The sequence below is a fragment of the Centruroides vittatus genome, unplaced genomic scaffold (assembly GCF_030686945.1).
Source record: "Centruroides vittatus isolate TY-2023 unplaced genomic scaffold, ASM3068694v2 contig_150, whole genome shotgun sequence".
Classification (NCBI taxonomy): domain Eukaryota; kingdom Metazoa; phylum Arthropoda; class Arachnida; order Scorpiones; family Buthidae; genus Centruroides; species Centruroides vittatus.
In genome coordinates, this window is record NW_027120928.1 from 3428299 (window position 1) to 3449021 (window position 20723).

Below are 20723 nucleotides of genomic sequence, written 5' to 3' on the forward strand. Positions count from 1 at the left end.
CCAAAATCAGGTATATTTTTACATGTAATCTTAGACTTTTTGCAGTTTAATTTACAGGCAAAGTGGTTCAAAAGTTGGTTAGCAGAAATATATCTTATTATTTTTAATCTAGATTATTTTAATGTATATATTGATGATCTTTACCTTATATTCTACTTTATTTACGTAATACAGTAACTAGGTAATTAATTTTATGAATAAAATATGAGTTTTAATAAATATATGTGTTAGATAACAATTTTATCCAAAAACGTCTTCTTACCCGGCTAGAATTCTCTAAATATTCAGAGATAAATATATATTTGATGCGAGACGTCGGTTCGGATCTTAAAATTCTGCACATTCGAACGTGAGTTCGGATCCATTATAGATAAGCATTAAATAGAACAAACGAAAAACAGGTGGCCAAATTTTAATTAACGAGAGTAATAAAACAGTTAAAATTAACAAAGAAGCTAGATTAAGAGCTGGTTTATCGTTTGAAGTTTCCTAAGCAACGTTCAAAGCGAACGAAGATGTACGATTCTCATTTGTTAGAAACATAAAAATGTAGAGAACTTATATCAGTGTTTTAGTCTGATATAGACACAATCTTTCATAATTATTTATTAAAAATGAAACAAATATTGTTTGGCTTAACGACTTTTAGTATTCGATAACACCCTACACATCATCCGAAAATGGCACAAAGTGTCTTTCGAGCACGAGATCACTATCTGAAATTGCCTCTCTGTATTCATAACATTCAAGATGCCAAACTTTATAAGAATCTAATTTTTAACTAAAAACATTTAAGAAAATAGGAATTTCTCAGAAAATTCGTGATTATGCAATAAAGAAAAATTAGGTAGTAGTAGAATAATGATGATGATGATGATAATGATGATCTATATTCTTGGTTTTAAATCCACATACCTTTGGTGGTTTGTTTGTTGTATACTACAACGCGACACGTGGGCGATCTGCCGAGGGGATCCCTCCCGGGAGGACTTTCTATGGAAAGCTGGCCCCTATTTAGGTGTTACAATCGTAAAGAAACCCCGGAAAACTCCGTGTGGTTAACCTGTTGGCCAGGCCCGAACCACGACCAATGTTCAGTAGTTTTGTCCACTCGGGCACTGGTGAGCCACCTTTGGTGGTACTTGGTCCGTCTCGACATATCCGGACGGACAACCCCAAAAATTCCTGTGGTTTTTTGACCCGGGTTTCGGGTTAAAATTTATTTTAACAAACGAATCTGGGATGTCACGAATTACGGAGAAAACACTGAAAACACATTTAACGTGATGTTAAATGTGTTTTCAGTTATTATCATTTTGAAAATAGTAAATTAATAAAACAATTTAATTATTAAGTAATGATGTGGAGTTGGCTAAAAACTGGCTAAGCGGATGCCGTTACCATTTAATTGATTACTATTCCTTCATCCGAATGCAAGTAATTTACTATATCACTTCCGATGCAAAACCTAATAATGCGTGAATATTTTGAAAGTATTTTAAAAAATCTTATTAATATTATTTTTCATCTACTTTCAATGTTTCTTGAAATATATTACTTTAAATTGTTTTGTTACAGATTGCTCTACTGAGAATTACTTCGACATTTGAGAGAAATTTCGCAAATATTTCTATAAAATACAATGAAACTAGTTTATACAAAGATGCGTAAATAAAACAAAATAGATTTATCAAGGGAGAATAAAAAACAAATCAACGACAAAATTCGTTGACACTGCGATAGAAGCAATTATTCCATGTATATAGTCACAACTAACAAAACGATGTGTAGTTTTCGAACCTGTGTGGTGTTTTTTTTAAATGACTCAAACATTACCGGATACATCAGGTAGTCTGTATGTATGTTAGATAAAGTCTTCTGTACTGTTCAAAGTACCCCTACCAAATTTGGCATGAATATTCTTCGACACTAAAAATAATACTACTGGGTCCCCACCCTCAACTATCCCTAAAGCTTACCCCCTCTTAATATAAGCCCGAGCAAGCGTTAACATAACATTGCAGTTTCATTATTGTAAATACTCGGGTCAATAAATGTACATTTTAGTTACTAAGACTACTGTTTTTATCAATCTCTTCCAACCCAACATCTCCAATCCCCACCCGTCAAAATCCGAGCAACACCAGATACACTCAGCTAGTAGAAATTAAAAATTAAACTTATTTAATTAATATTAATCAATGTTTACTATCAAGGATTTATAATAAATGATTCGAAAAATTAAACATATTTTTCAATTTTAATAAAGAAAAATATTTGTTAAAATACATAAATCTGTTTGAAATTCAAAGTTTTAAACATATTCCAGAAAATTTTTTCTCCAAATAAACATTATTACATTATTTGAATTCTTTTTGAGCATATTTAAATTTAAAATTCATTAATAATCCACTTAAATTTATTTAAAATAATTCATCAACCAGTATCCTAGTATATAGTCACAATAGGATAATCTCAACACTAAACATTTGTATATATATAACCTACATATACGTAAATTTACATTTCCATGTCTTACTTTAAAAAATTAAAAACTACGTAGTACAGTAAAACCTCGAAATTTGGGCACCTTTCTAACCTGGACCCCCCTCTAACTTGGACACTTGCATCTTCATCGCAGGTGTCCAACTTAGCGAGGTTTTAATGTATTAAGTAGAAGATAAATTCTAATTTTTCTAGAATATTTTATTATGTTTCTTATATATTTAAATTATGTAAATTTATTCATTCGAATACATAAATTTGAAATTTCAATACAAGTAAATATTTATTTTGTAATATTAATAGCTAATTTATATTCGTTATTATTGATACATACATCTAAAAATTTAAAGTTATAAAATAAGTATTTTAAATCAATAAAAATTCATTTTTATATAAATAATAATATTTCAACATTAATCATTATAAATCAAAATAAAATAATGACAACTCTAATGTCCTTCAGTGTAAAAAAAAGAAATATCAATTAAAATACTGTTTAAAATAATTTCTATATAAAAATATGAGTTTAAAAAGTATATAAAAGAATAAATTAAATAACTTAGCAGATTAATTATTTTTAAATGCAAATTTTTATTCCATTTTGAGAATTTTTCGCCATATTAAGCAATAAAATCGCTTAGTTATTGTGACATCGTCGCAATGCCTACCTGCAAGTTTTTATCATATTTTAATTTAAAAATTCACGTGACTTCCGGTCCAAATCAAAGCTTGTATACAGTATCGACGCCTCCGTCCCCTAAGCTTCCCATATCTAGTATCGATTTATATCTAACTCCATTCTCGAGATTAAGGAAAGACAGACGGACAGACGAACGACAGTGGATATGTATAGGTTTGCGATTTGAAAACTTCAGCCCAAAACTACATTTCCTCATAAAAAAATAAACAAACAAACTCGTATAAAAAACGTTCATTCCTATTTTCAGCATTTTAACAAACTACTTCAATTGAAAATAACAATATATTCAACCAACCAATCGGTTTGTAAATTCATATGTCAATTTCCTAATTGTTAAATCGTTTACTGTTCATTCATTGGCTAAATGAATACATCTTTGAACTTAGCCTCAAATCTTGTAGTTTTATAATGAAATCCCAACGATCGCCTTAAAAATCGGGCTATAAATTGGTTAATTATAAACCAATTTATAGCCCGATTTTTAAAGCGATCGTTGGTTTTTCATTGTATACTCATCGGGCTTAGTGATGTTTATTTATATTTGTAGTTATATTTATAAATAGTTAATATCTTCAATAAATGTTTTGTTAATGTTTAATTATTATCGTTTTATACGTTTTTGTACATTTTTTCAAATTAAATAATTAATTAACTTTCCAAAATTAATTCTAATTTACCTATTTCATTCTACACTGGTATAAAATAAGAATAAATTACAAATAAAATGAAATTTTTAAAAAATAACAAAAATTAATAATATATATATATATATTAAATTAAATATGAAATTTCAAATTTCATAACTGTCTGCCACGTTACTCTAATTGAAAGATTTGCCAATTATTATTATTATTATTATTTTTAATTATACTTTTAAATATAATAAAAACAAATTTGCCTACGGACCCCCAAATGACCAATTAATTTATTGACACCACCCAGATAAATCGATTGACCCGCGCTAGTCGCTAAGGACTAGAGGTTTGAAATTCTGTTTTATTACATTTTTTTCTTACAAATTTCAAAAATTAAAACGTAAATTTTAGTTTTTATTCTTCAAATCATTAATTACTATAATCCTATATACATGTTTTTAGAATTTTCTTTGATATTTTTGATAAAGTGTAGCTTTCTTGCCACATTGTTTTACATTATAACTTACATATTTAAATAACTAAAAGCTAAAATTTTATTGCCTTTACAAGAATAAACAATATCTTATAATAAATAATAAATTTTTTTCTATTATTTATCCTTGAAAGGAATAAACAATAAAATTTTTTCAATAGTAAATTCAAGGAAATGGTTTTATTCAATTGTTAAATATTCTGCTTTTCATTCCTCTTTATTTTGCTTTATTTTAAAGTAAAATATTGAATTCATATAAATGCTTTTATTCATGGTATAATTTTATTGTTACGCCCGCTTACCATTGATATATGTTTTATATTGAAACAATTTCATTTTAACATACAATTCAAATGAAGAATTTACTAAACTGTATACAGGCATTTCACTAAATCAAAGTTACAGTACATGAAACCCGAACAATTCCCTTTTATAATGTAGTCAGCCTTTATTTAGTGAGTAGAGCAGAAATAACAGGAGCTATAGAATCGCTTCAGTCACGATTATTTTCGGAATGTTTCGCATAAAAGTGAACCCGTCAAGCTTTTCTATAAAAGGATAAGAAGATTTAAAAGGACTATAAAATTTCTTAACAAAAATCATTTTCGAAATAATCTATTTTCATGAATATATTTTTACCAAATATTGATTTATATATTATTTATTAACAATAAACTTGAAGTACATTTTTACATTAAAATATATATATATACCGTATATATATTTTTTAAAAAAAAAGAGTACATAAAATTCGAGAATTTTTTATTTAAAAAAATTGTACAAATTCTTCCAATTTTACAAGTTTTTCAATTATCTTTATTGTTATATGTGTATAAAGATTGTTATAATATTCGAAATTATAATTAGGACCTCTAATTTACTTTTTAAAAAATCCAGAAAAGAGTTGCGTAACTTTCACGGAAAAAAAGTTAAAACTGTGTGTCTCCATCTGTTGTAGAAAGTTTTTTAAATAAAATCTCATATTATTAATTATTATAAAACGGAAAAGGACTTAATTTTGAGGGTATTGATGAGTTTTATAAAAATTATAAATGCTAATAACGAGTAAAATTTGCATCCAGTCCGATCCCACTCGAGATAAGACGCAACATCCCTGTCTATCTCACCACCTTCTCGACCTTTAAGCACCAAAATTTAATAGCTCCGATGCCCAAAATATACAAACCTTCCTGCAAAAATTCAAGAATTTTTGACAAAGGGCATAGGAGTTATTAAGCTTCAAACTGCATGAACAAAATCGTGTCCTCCCCAAATACACGCTAACATCAACACATAGAGAAAAACCCCAATTTTTTTCGTTTCTCTACGTTTCAAGGTCCCTTGAGTCCAAAAATGTAAAAATTTTGGGAGTCATACTTAATATAGCAACCGAGAAAGTAAAAATGCACAAAAATTTGAATATTTATTACAATATTACAATAATTTAAAACATCAAACTTTCGTAATTATATAATATGTTTTTTTTTTTTTTAATATAGATGTCCAAAAGTCAACCATATTTTGTTTTTGTATGTGTTCTAGGTACTTTTATGAACATGAATCGTAAATGTAGAACAACACATTTTTCTTGAACAATATTAACTAAAACACGATAAAAATATCACACAGTATGTGAATAAGGCTGCAGTATAAGACTTACTACTGTTACCTAACACCTGGGCCACCCTGTAGATTTTCAAATAATTATTGTTACCTTAAATAAATTATTAAAAAGTCAATTTTGTATATTTTCCTAAAAATACACTTTCATTTTTTAATTTTGTACTTTTATTTAAAAATATTTTTAAATAATTTTCCCAATTTTCAAACAAAGAAATTTTATATAAAATAATTATTCTATCAATATATTTATTTTTAAATAGATTTCAAAATTTTAACTTGAATATTAAATGATTTTATAATTAAAAAATTAAAAATTATATACTCGTCCTCGCTTATTTCATATATATATATACTTTTATTGTTTAATTAATTGTTATATAATTATAATCGATTCATTGTAATTTAGAAATGAAGCTGTACAATTAAATTTATTTCAAAATATCATAAAGTATTAAATGAAACGTATTTATTTCAGAATTTAATTAAATATAAATTGAATGATAATGAATTTTAATTATAAACTTTTATATTATTAATTACAAAAAATATATTAAATAAAAACTGAATAGAAATATTTAAAAATACTTTATTTTGTAATTTATATACTTATATTTTTTTAATTAAAATAATTTTATTCTAAAATATTTATACTTTAAAATTATTTTTAAATAAATATCTTATAAATATTTTACTCCAAATTTAATTACAAATATATTTTATATATTAATAAATTACTTAGTTTGATATTGATTTTCAAATGTTTTAAATTATTTGATTCAGTAAACTAGAAGAATGTGCATGTTCAATGATTGATCGAAGACAACTTATGTACAATCTTCTTAATGCATTTTGTATCTTAGATCATGCAAATGGATTTAAATTATTCAATCATGTGTAATTTAAACAGGCGCTAGGAAAGTGTACTAATTAGGAAGTAGTCTCAGAAAATTTCCTTGTGATACATTTCCTATTCACTATCCTGAAACATGTTTTCTTAGATATTGCTGCTTCTAACTAATTATATATCTTGGAAAGTTTTCCTACTTCCATTTAATTAATCATCAACATAACAACGAATTAGTAAAAGCATAAAAAGTTTTCCCCTGTTCTTTTTTATACATATACACAAATAAATAAATTACTAAGTTAAAAAAAAACTCAAATTTATATTGTTGTGACATCGGTACAATGCCGGACTGCATTTTTTAATCATATTTTATAATTTAAACTCAGCTTTCCATATCTAGTCTGGGATTTTTTATAATGTCTTGCCCCTGTACATCATACTTTTCCTGGTAACAATCGAGTCATGCCGACCATATCTATCTGGAAAATTTCGAATTCAAATCACGTGAGTTCCAATTCGGAAACACGCAAAACTCCACGTGGCAAGCCCGTTGGTGAGGCGCGAACCCACGACAAATACTAGTGTTCGGTGACTTTGTCCGCTCGACAACTTCTGGGTCTTTATTTTTGAATGGTGGCAAAACTTTTTTCTTTTTTTTTAATTTTTAAATATTAAATTAAACTTTATTTAGTAATTTATTATTATACTTTTACCTATAAAACAATTTGTATAAAATTCAGATGATAAGAATCAAGTATTCCTTGAGAGTTAATGATGTAAACATTGAATCTAAAGAAGTGCTTTAAGATTTAAAGCTCTGGTTCTAAGGTTCCTTTCTTAAAGTACTACATCACTGAAACTGTAAACAAAACGAAATTATAATAGAATGTGTTGAAAAGCATTTCTCTTTTTAGAATCTTCCTTCTTTATATCCATTGACTGACTTAAAATCATGATTTACAATAAAACAGAATGTAGGGCATTAAAGTAGACGTCGTGTTTCTTCCCTCCTGATACAATTTCCAAATAATAAGTTTAATGTTTGCATTTATACTTGAATGAAATTCATCAATGATATTACTATCTAATCCAAATTAAGCACCAATTTTAAATATTGCATAATTTAATTAATTACAATTCAGATAATACCTGTTTTAATTCTCAAATTATTAATAATAATTATAATCAATTTAAGATAAGTTCTAATAACGCAAATAAATTGGAATTAATTAGTTATTGCAAGTAATTGCACTAATGCATAAACTGGTGGTTTATCTTTTAATTATGTCAGCGTTTTATTAATAATAATAATTAAAAAAAAAAAAACTTTATTTTGAAATTAGAAAATATATTTTTTAAATTGAATATAAATAAATTAGTACAAAATTAAACTTGTTATAACTCATTATATACATTAAAAAATACAGCAACGAGATGCATAATTTTTCCAGGAAAAAAGTTAAAATTTTGTGTGGTGCCATCTGTTATGAGATTATATTTTTTTAAATTTTCTATATTATTAATTATTATAAAAAAAGCAAAAAGTTTAATTTTGAGGGTAGAGATGAGTTTTATAAAAACCTCATAAATGCTAATAACCAGTAAATCTTCATCCAGTCTAACCCCCTTAACCTTTAATCACTAAAATTTAACAGCGTCATTCTTCCTAATACCCAAACCTCCCTGAAAAATTACAGAAATTTTTGACAAAAGGGAATTATTAAGCTTTAAAGAGAATGAAAAAAAATCATGCCACCCAACAACACACAAACATCCATACATACAGAAAAAACTCCAAATTTTTAAGCATTTCTGGACTTTTCAATGTCATCTGAGTCCAAAAATGTAAAAGTTTTGAGGTGGTCCATACTTTCCCTCTGATATACACGAGTATGACAGCCGAGAAAGTATAAGAATTATGAATTTATTTCCTAAATAGCAACTTATATATATATATTAAATATGAAGATTATAATAATATATTATTCGATACATAAACCACATTGCTTTGTTGATACGCCATACTAATCTTTAATTAATTATAGAAGCAATCATTTTGGCTATCATGTTAGTTTCTAATTGTATCGATTGCATTAAGCGAACCGAATTATAATTCTAGCAATTTCCTATCTGTGCATGAGACACGCATTATCAACATAAATATTATTATAAATAAAGAACAAAATGAATTAATACGGTAAAGATAACATTTAAAAATAACAGGTAAACACGTAAATATTTTATAAATATTTTCTGTATTATTTAAACGAAAGACGTCGGTAAAGATCATTAATCATTGCGAGTGGTGCGACACGATAACATTAAATACGCAATTTTGTGCGGTGCAATAAATGAAATTAAACACAATTTTAACTTTTTAGTGAGGAATTTTAGCTATAAATTAATAATTTTTTTGCATTTTATGATGATTTTCTGAAGGCCGTTTCAATTTCTCTTGCAAAGTGCCATTGCTCCACGTTTGGTATCAATCCATTTCTGGGGCATAAATTTCTTCAAGCATTCACTTAAATTGGTTTATCAGAAGTTCTTGACTAAATTTCCTGATTTAAAAACATTAAATCTTACTTTCCTTATTTTTCATTTCAAATTTCAATATGGCTTCATCCACTCTCCTATAAAACTTTCTTCCGAAGTAATAATTAGAATGAAATTCTAATTTTGAATTCTGGTAAACTTTATTATAAAAATATATATATATATATGAAGATATTTCAATAAAATTTTAATAATTAATTTTATAATTAATTATGAAAATGTTAAAGCAGCAATAGCATTCCTATGATCTTCAAATTTTTCAATTATTAGATCGCGATCTACCAGTTGAGAAATAAAAATTTAGATTATTAAAAAGATTAATTTTCTATAATCTACATTATGGAATTTTTAATATTATAATTTGTATTATATAATATATTCCTGTAATTTTGATGATGGAATAAGCTGCTGTAGATTAAATAACAGTAATTTGTAACATTACACTAAGGATGCCACTTTAATAATACCAAGCAACAATATTCAACTGTTAGATCGCGGTTCAACGGTTGAGAAACTACTGTGGGTTTTATTTATGGTCAACATCTATTGCATTATTTATATAAATCGAACTTTGGCTTCAGTAACGAATCTAAAAATTAAATACTTATGAAAATTTTAATCAATTAATAATTACACGTATACTAAATCTTACACACAAAAATTAATATGCAAAAGGGAGGGCATAACGACCGAAGAAAGCGTTAAATTTGCATCTTAGTCTACTCATGGAGCATCTTCAATTCAAAAATTTCCCCTATAAGGGGTTAGATAGATAACCGACACGCTCTATTGTTAAAGGAAAATTATGATGTACAGGAGTAAGACACTACTAATTTGAGATGGAGAGCGTATATTTTAAATTAAATAAATTAAAAATATGACTAAAAATTGCAGCCCGGCATTGTGACGATGTCGCAATTATAATAATGGAGTAAATATTAACAAACAAAATACGACATGGTAACGTGTATATAAGAGGCATTAATGCTATTAAATTTTGGTGGTTAAAGGTTAAGAAAGTGAGGAAATAGAGGGGTCATGTGCCATATCTCGGGAGAAGATGGACTTATTGTAAAGGCCAACAATGAGTAAAATTTTTTATTTATAAAAACTCATCTCTTCCGTCAAAATTAAGCATTCTGACGTTTTATAATAATTAATAATACAAAAGTTATTTTTTAATAAAATCTCATAACGTGGAGCAACACACAATTTTAACTTTGCTTTGTGTCTTAAACATAAATACTTTTTTAAATAAAGATATTTCTCACAATTCAACAAAATTATTTCTCTTAAGCTTTTGCTATTATTTAAATTTTATATCGTAGTACAATTGAAAATTATTGGACTTGTTCCTAACGGTCCGACTATCTAACTTCCTATTCGAGTGCTGAGAAAATCGAGCAGAGCCCTTGCCTGCTTTTTTAATCACGAAATTGAGCAATTTGCTCAGTTATCCTTTAAACTTTAATATAACTCTGTCCACCTTTACGAAATATAAACTTGCACACTCGATACGTGTAAGAACAGAACCAACACCTTAACCCCACGCTTCCAACTTCACGCGACTTCATTAAAAATATGCAGAATCATAAAATATCTTTTAATGGTGTTTACTATCTGTGGTAGTTGCATCAAGAAATTAGTTTTCAAGTATTTTAGTCAGCTAAAATAAAGATATTTTATCTCTGTGAAATAAAATAAGAAAATAAAATCTTAATAACCCACCGTTACACGATACGAACTTTCTCTCTGCTTGTTTCAGGTGCGATCGGTTTACGTGTATCTCCAATTTTTTTAGTAGATTTATTATTTACACAACAAAATTTACCGTGATTTTTCAATATGGACCCAAAATTTATATAATAAATAAATTGTTTATTAACATATGACGAGATTCAATTACTTGTTTCTTCAGCAAAGAGACAATTAGTAGATTACATGTTCTCTTTAGCTAGTTTAGTTGATTGTAGTACATATCAGATTACGAAAGGTGGGTTCGGATCCAATATACATTCAACAATTATTTTCCTACTTAGATATTAATTTTTGTATGTGCTTCCTGTGATTTACATACTTGGTTTTGTATTCATTTTTTTTCGTTCTCGTGAGGATAAAAAACATTCCTGCCTTACAATTTTATTAGCAAATTGTAATTTTTAATTATATTCTTAATTTATTTAATTCAAAAATTATGTTCTTGATCTCAAATTAGTAGTGTCTTACCCTGTACATCATACTTTTCCTCATAACAACAGAGCTATGCCGGTCATTTATGTAACTCCGTTCTGAGAAAAGTTGTGAATTGAAATCACGTGATTTCCGATATAGACCGGAAGTTTGTATGTAGTTAGTTAATCGGGACCTTATGACCAAATCTTTCCTTATCTTGTCTCGACTTTTATCTATCTAAAACCGTTCTCGAGATTAAGAAAGGACGGACACACAGGCAGAGACAGACGACAGTAGTAATTTATATGTCTACAATTTTTAAAATTGCACCCAATTATCGAAAATATTCTATTGTAGAATTTAGGTGTTAGATACGTGAAGAAAACCCGAAAAGTTGCGCGTGGTCAGCCGTTGTTGAGGCACGAACCCGCGACTAAGTTCAGTGGTTTCATCCACTCGCCTATTAGTGGGCATTCTAAATCCATATAATTGAATCCGAATAATCAATTCAATAAATCAATTATTGTAACTAGACTCTCGACCATTGATTTTCTTATATAAAATATAAATTTGACTGATTTAGAGGCTCGTTATCCTTGTCATTACATACGACATAGGGCTACGTATCCACTAGTTCTATCAAGCACACATTAAATTATACACTTTATTTAAATAATCAAACGCTTTAAAGGCCGAAAAATATTAAATTAAGCATACAATTTACTTTTTTAACTTACATTTAAATTTTAAAATTACTTTAAAAAACAAGTTATACACTTATTCCCATTCTTCACATGAAACTTAATATTCACAACTAATACATTTTATATTTACAGAAGGTAAATTTAATGTTAATTTTATTGATTTCCCCGTACTTTTAATATGATTTTCTTTGTTTTTTTTCCTATTTTCTAATTTTAAAATTGAAAATTGAATTTATTTTTATTCTTAAATAAATAAATAATTTATCATAATACATTTTACGAAGCCAAGTACTGTATAAACTTTAATATACTTTATCTCCGGTTTTCTCTTTCGAGTTTATTTATTCAATTCAAATGTGTATATGTATATATACCGAATATTTAAGCTTATATAAATCTAAAAATGTAAAAATGCTTAAAAAATATATCAAATATCGATGATTTCCAATAGAAAAATTGACATTTTTTTCCTAAATGGAAGCTTTAAAAACCAGTTTATTCTATTGATGTTTTTTTAAAAAAACAGTTTAAATATATAAAAATTTTAAATGTTATTTTGTTATCATTTTTTATTACAATTTTATATAAAATTAATTTTATTTTTCAAGTAGCTAGAGCTTACTTTTTAAATATTAGGCATACAACTTTAAATAGTAAAAAATATAAGAAGATGATATTAAAGTTCTTACAATTTAAAAAGTTTTTGTAATAAATTTTCACGTTTAACATTTTTTAAAAAAATGTTAGAAAAATATTATTAACATTAAAAATAGCAAAAATAATCCGTAACCGTTAGAATATTATAATACTTTGCAAATCTCATTTTTATTTTATTTTTTTAATAAAAAAATAATACATTTTAATACGTAAAATTCAAAATTTTTTAAATCTATTATTCTTTAAAAATGTAATTCTGTTATTTAAAAAAGTTTAATAATTTTTTTATTATTTTTTAAATAAAATTAACTTGATTTATCAAGTTGCAAGAGATTAGTTTTTACAATTTCTACATCTGATAGAATGCTAAAATAGGAAAAAGGAAAAGAAAAATATTATAAAAATTCTTAATGTTTTTAAATATATTTAACTTAAAATCACAAAAAAGCAACAGAAGTAATTATTAACCAAATTACACTACAAAATCTTGAAGTGGAGAAAGATGAGAAGAGGAGGAGGAAGAGGAGGAGAAGAAGAAGGAGAAGGAGAGAGAGAGATGGTTATTTTCATTAATAATTACACCCAATTAAGAGATTTTGTTAAGCATATTTTATGTAATTATAACTGTCGATAACATATAAAAGAAGCATTTTTCAATTTTGTCAAATGGCAGTACTAATAGAGTGAAGTTTGCCTCCTGCGTGCACTCCAGGCTAACGAGCACTACATGTTCCTGTTGAGCGAACTTGACACAAGCAGGGTGCTAATGTCAAGCTATTAACAGGACCACTGACAGATAGTTTGACCATCTGGAGCACGTTTGATGGATTATTATCCACTACTCTAATAACCGTTGAATTTAAAACTGGGCTACTTCTGTATAATGATACTTAATCATGCCCAAAAAAACTATGGTAAAGTTACCATAACTTGAGGTATAATAGATGAAAACTGACACACAAGACGTCCGTTTAAGTTATTTATGACAATTTGATGGCTTTAAAGTAAGAAGAACATATTTAATATAAAAAGGAAAATGTTAAATTTCTATAGATTTATATTTATGTTTTCAGATCAGACTTTCACGGCTTTTCAGGCGTATTTATCTTTTAATTTTAAGAATTAATTTTAAAAAAAAAAAACAAATACCTTAAACCATAATTTTTAAAATTGCTATAAGATTCTAGATAATTTGTTCAGTAGTTTCTTTATACAGTATATAAAATGATTGTTTTTATTTAGATTAATTTTTTAGATAAAACATTACAAAAAGCACAAGTTAATGAGATTTTTAAGGGTTTAATAATTAAAATAATAAAATTTATTAGCATTAAACCGAGAAGAACGTGTAGAAGGGCTTAATTTTTATTATAAAATTATTTTTTTAAACAATTATTGGCTAAAATTTATATCTAGCACTTCAATTTCATATACTTATTCACCACTCTATAATACTAATTCTAGCTACTACCCCATAAAAATAATTTAGTTAATCAAAATAACTTTAAGAAAGCAAAGTTTTTGTAAATTTTTTACTCAGAAAATGTTCTAATCTTCTAAAAAAAATTCTTATACAACAATACTATTTACTTCTTATAATACAACCAAATATATATATATATATATATATATATACATTTATTTTATATAATATAATCCACTAAGAATAATAAAAGATATAAATAAATAATACATACATTGTGTTTGTAAAAGTAAAGAAATATTATACAAAGTAAAACTTAATGGTTAAAGATAGATAAAAATTCTTTATTTACTTAAAGCAGAGATAATTTGACATTATAAGTAACTCCTTTAAAGTCGAATTTTTTGCATTCCTAAATATTTGTGTCCTTTCAGAAGGAATTAAACACTAATTCCTGCATTCCATTGGCGTACACAAGAAAACCAACAAAATAACACAATATTTAAAGATAAATTTACTTAAAGAAAGCATTAAAAAAGTAAATAAAACACATTAGAAATTAAAATAATTTATTTATTCTTTCATTATTAATTATAATATTTCGTATAAAATTTCTTAGAAAGCTCAATAAATGCATTTCTTTTTATATATATTTTTTATTAACTTATGTATATATTTTTGAATAAACCAAACTCTTGTAACTTTATTCTTAGATGTTAGAATCATAAATCTCAATATTCTGCCAAGTTAAGTGCATTTAGCAACGAGGTGGTCTCTTTTTATAATCTTCTAGTAGATGTATCTAAGTGTATGGCTTTGTTAAGGTGACAATTTTAATATAATGATGAATGTTATTCAATATCTGTTAGGTGAAAAAAACCTTAAGATAACTTTAACTACTGATATAATATCAAAAATATGGATTTTTTGGAAATTTTAATATTATATACAGCCTATTTTTATATATTATCTAATGGAGTTGAGGAGATGTAAATATCTTTTGTTATTGATACCTTTGTTAACTACTTATAATTTTTTACTAAATATTAATTCCTATAAAAAAAAATTTTTTTTGCAATACATGTGATATTAAGCTACATATTGCCTAAAAATTGCAATGTTGAAGCTCTAAGTGTCTGAGAAAATTGTACAAATTTGTAAATATTGATGTACTGTGAAGACCCAACTCTTGGTTTAACAAAGAAGAATCCAACCCAAAGAATTATAATCATACCAAAGAATCATTGGTCGGCTATGGTTCTTGAAGTGATTCTTCTCCGTAAAACTAGAAATTGGGTCTTCACTTAATGGTATATTCACAGTACAAGCATTTTTTGTATATATGAATGCATGTAAGTACAGTATATATAAAGTTTAAAAAATATTAAGCCAGAAATTAGTGTAAAAAATTAACAACAAGAATAAATTTGTATGATAATAATTATTTAGCATTTAAAATATGTTATTTTTCAATTTCTAGACGAAATTCATTAAAGATTTTCCATCCTTTACTTGTCCTGTAGATTATTTAATTATAATTCGTCAAAATAACATTAGAATTTGCTTTAAATACGTCGATGAAACTACAAAAATAATGATCATACATTAAGGCTGAAGACAAAAATAGCTACAAAGCTATTAAATAAATTTTTAACTTAATTTTGAATTTGATGTGACTTAAAAAAATCAAATTAAATTTTTGAAAATTGTTTATTTATTATAAACAGTAATCTATGCGTGAAGATGTTATATGAATCCATTCTGTGACCATGTTGTATTCACTATTTTTCCAGCTATACGGCTCGAAAAATTAAAATTTCACTTTTAAATAACTTCTTAAATAAATTAAATAGTTAATGAAATTATAATAAATATATAAAAGTCTTTGTTTCCAAACTAAAGCTCGATCTTAGATCTTTGACATTCCTAAAATTAGGAGAATTACAACTCGTACTTTCCAGAATCAGGATAAGTAATTTATTTTGCAACTCAGGATAAATGCATCTGTCGAATAACAGACGTGGGTTCGGACCTATAATTAATCTTATAATATAGACTCGAGTTCGGTTCCAGAATCAGAAATCTTGTAAGACTTATAAAACGAAGAAGAGTTGAAGAAGTCGTGGGTTCGGTTCCGGATTCGAGTCTGCTCTACTTTCTTCGAATGGTAATATTATTTATATTATACTCTAAAATTTACATTTGTTTAATGCGTGAGTGTAATTTCACTACAAAAAAAGAATTTTTTTTCAATGAATCGATAAAAAATTTATTATCTCAAGTAATTAATTATATAAATTTTAATATTAATATATATAGTAATTATTATAATGGAAATTAAAGCTATAATGTTTTAATTTTAAAACTTTGAAGTTCATTTTGTGAATAATAGAAATATATATATTTAAGGCTTATAAGATATTTATTAATTTATTTATTTTTAATCTAACTTAAGTTAAGAATGAAGTATTTTATAAATAAACATAACGAACTACGATCTGGAATACTGTAATAAATGAACCATACTAAAACAACATTTATACTTTCAATTTTGAATAAATAAACACGTTGTCATTTCGATAAGAGAGACTAAATATCATTTTTCAAACTTAAAGTGATGTATAAATAAAATTATTTATATATAGATATAAGAAAGCCACGTCACAGGGAATTTCGGTAGGGCCTCACGTTCGGGGGGCCTCATTTCATATAACTAAGAAAAACGCCTTTATACGTTCAATTTTATTATAATTTTAACACTATTTTGCTTTCTTAATATACTAGGGATCCCCGAAAAAGTAAGTGGGGCCTTCCAAAGGTCAAGAGATGCCTTATAAGAGCATTTTAAAAGAGAAGAATCTGACTGTAAGTACACCGGAAGGAGACCAGCTATAAGGTTTCTAGCACTTAAAAAAACAACTTTTATATAATAATAATTAATTATGAGATTAAAACAAATAACTTTAGAAAAAGAAGAATTATTTCAAATAAATAAAATTTTAAGTAAGAAATATATTTGTAAAGAAAGAGATACTCGATCAAATTAAGCTCCGGAAGGATTGGTAAAGAGTAGTAGTTTGTTGGTCTCTGGGGTGACAGAACGGACCCAAATAAAAAAAATAAAAAATATATATAAGAGGGAAAAAAGCTGAACGTGATGAGATTCGAGAAAGAACAGGTGAAGAAAGATTTTTCAAACGATGACAAAGTGTAAGTTTGCCTTTACGTGCCACGAATTTATGGAAAGAAAAGGAGCGTTTTAACGCTAAACCACATCGATACAGAATACGAAAAAATACACCACTATCGAGTGTGAAAGCCTACATTTAAAAGGCAAAGTTAACTTATCAATTTTTACACAAGATTATAAATTATATAACGCTCCACCTATCCATTTATAGAAACGTTCGCTTTCAACCTTATCTTTAATTAGTCACGTCATCGGCGAATAGGAGTTTATTTATTTTAAAACATTGCATTTTTGATCGCTCTACAATGTATCGATCACGTTTATAATACAGTTTCAACAGACGAATCAGACAGGTAGATTTAAAATACATAGAAAACTAAGCAAAATCTTCCCAGCAAATTATTCTGCAATCAAGAGATGCCTTCTAGAATTTTTCTTTAAAAAATTCTGACTCAAGAAAATGTACGTATTATCTAGTGAATATTCTCTGTATATTTTGAAAAATGTTATATATATGTCTAGTATAAATCTTTTCTAGAAACTAGTTGCTCGTAGATAATACTCGAAAGGATTATCCTCCTACCTGACAATCTTCAAACATTTTTATGTGATTGAAAAAATATCGATAGATTCGCGTCTACGGCGATTATAGAGCGTTAAAAAGAGGCGCCAAACGAGTAAAAAATTTGTTTTAAAGGGAGTTAGATCTTAAATTACCCCATTAAAAAAATTTCGTAACAGAATCATTGATCAGTAACTCAACGGTTGTTGAAGCTTAAACGTGCATATCCAATTGTAGATAACAGGGGGGAAAAGGAGGTAGTGTTGTTACAGAATTATCACGGTTTTACGTCACAGGGAACGATTTTATTAGGGATTTCACGCGTACATTTCTGTATGAAGGGGTGTACTACCTTCGAACATTACCCGGTCAAAGTAAACGGCAGAAAGAGAGAGCAAAGGAGGGAGAGGGCAATGACTTACCTTCGATGTTGTTGCAGTCGGGGTGGCTAACTCGTGAACGTGCAAACGTCAGACAGATGAATGTTGCTACTGTGCGACTATTCGCAAACACATGCGCAATTACACGGTTGTCGGGGTCTAGACTGATTTGTTGTCATTTACCCGTATTGAAGAAGTTGAAGGACAGACAAGCGGATAGACTAGGTTTGTCAGCCTCTTCATCCGCGTCGTCTATATCAAGCGAGCGACCGTGAGGCGCTACCTCGTGGCCATTACACGAATTACTGCCGACATGTTATTTATCCTTTTAAAAATTCGAATTTCTAATGAATTTCTATTGTTTCGTCATTAGATTAATTGTTATAATTCTTTAGGTTTTTTTCCCTCTCTACTTTAAGTTTCTTCTGTTTAGCTGTAACCAGCGTGTCATTTATAAACAATTCGATACCATCTGTAGCTGTGTGATGCGTATTGAATTGGCATTCGGTTATTGCCTACTTACATACTGTTTACCCGTTCATAAACTGTTATAAATGTTTCATACATAAGGTATGGGGTGTATGATAAGAAAGATGAAGGCTCAAATAATATTATATTGGACAGGTGATTGATAAATCATGGTCTGTTAAGATTCCATTCTACCTCATACACGTGATCTTCTACTAGAGTGAACACCTTTCTTTTGCTTGAGTGCTTCTCTAACGTATGTCAAAAAATGCTTTTCGATTTTAAATTTGCCTCCTTTCTTTACCAAATATCATTATATTAAATAAATAATGCATTAACTAGCTTGTAAGTGTAGTGTTAGATTCGGTTAGAGTCTCCAAGTGGTCCCAATCAGAAGCTATAGAACTTTAGCCTTTAGCAGGCGAATCTAATTGTAAAATCTCTCGTAAAATATTAATTTATGATTTGTATCGTCAAAATATTACACGATCATTCAATTTTTCTATATTTACAGACTTTATAAAAGTTTTATTTGTTGTAATATTCCTTATGACTTTACATTGGGAGTTAACGATTCCTGACTTTAATTTATGTGAAATCGTTTGTGAAAATTATCAAAATTTCTGAATTTATGATGAATTCTACTCGTTAACGCTTCGTTCGTACAACTAATGTGTAAATATGTATAAATTAAATATTGAAATTTGTGATTTAACTTGTTATCTAGTGATTGAGAGATTTCGAATTGATTGTTTATTGAAGTTATAACTTATATCTACTGTAAACAATCGAGGAATTTCATAGAATTTAGTTAAAATTTCCGGAAATCCTATACATCCAGCAATTTAATCTACTCGAAATTAATTATACTTAAATATATTAATTGTTATTTAATTATCTGTATTGATTATTGTGAGCGTTATTAATTTATAAATATTGTTAACTAAATCGATTATAAGAAAAAAATATGAGTTTTATATTTTATTAAAGGATAAATTGATGGAAACGTAATCATTTATGTACTGTACTTTAACATTTTTATTAAAATATAAACAGGAAAAATATATCTATATTTTCTCTTGTATACAGAAAAAAATATTTTAAAATATTTCTCAATACTTTTAAATATACAAATAACAAAAATATAAGTTAAATATTTAAAAATCCATTCAATAATACTTTAATTTTACATATTTTCCTTAAACTTTTATATAAATTATAACGAGTAAAGTTAAAGTATTATGGAAGGAATTTTTTTATATTTAAATTAACAGTGTTTTTTTCTATTTATATATTTTAAAGCATTGATGAATGTTTATGTTTTCTTTTATATAATTTACAATGAAAAACTATTATATAATATAAATTATCATGTTTCCATCAGTTCACCCTTTAGTAAAATGGGAAATCCTCTCACACAAGATATTTCATACAGCATTGCTAAAAATAGATTGTATACGAGTTTCGATTTTAGTTTTAACACCGAAATTGTAAAAATATATATATGAAGGTAATAGTTAATTTAGAAATATTTATGAGTAAATTAAATATAATAGTCAGTACATAATGTACTACGTATGTATTACTTATATTCTTATATATATATATCATATGCTCCTTTGAGGTTAATAATGAAACATTAAGATAAAGAGGTGAAATTTTTCATAGATAACTTTATAATAAACATATTTTGACATTAAATTATGCAAAACGAAAATTAGTTTTGTAATTTAAAATATTCTTTTCTGTATTTTAAATTTCTATAAATAAAAGAAATGACTTTTGTACACAATTTTCTTTATACTCTA

The 20723-nt window shown here is 26.7% G+C and overlaps 1 protein-coding gene across 1 annotated transcript in view; it reads right to left on the reverse strand.

Moving 5' to 3' along the window:
- The window catches only part of LOC136968640 (somatostatin receptor type 2-like), a 148055-nt gene extending 129350 nt beyond the window's left edge, over positions 1–18705 (reverse strand). Inside the window, exon 1 of the mRNA XM_067262643.1 lies at positions 18490–18705. The gene's annotated coding sequence lies outside the window, so the exon portion shown is untranslated. The remainder of the gene's footprint in view (positions 1–18489) is intronic.
- Between the last annotated feature and the right edge of the window lie 2018 nt (positions 18706–20723).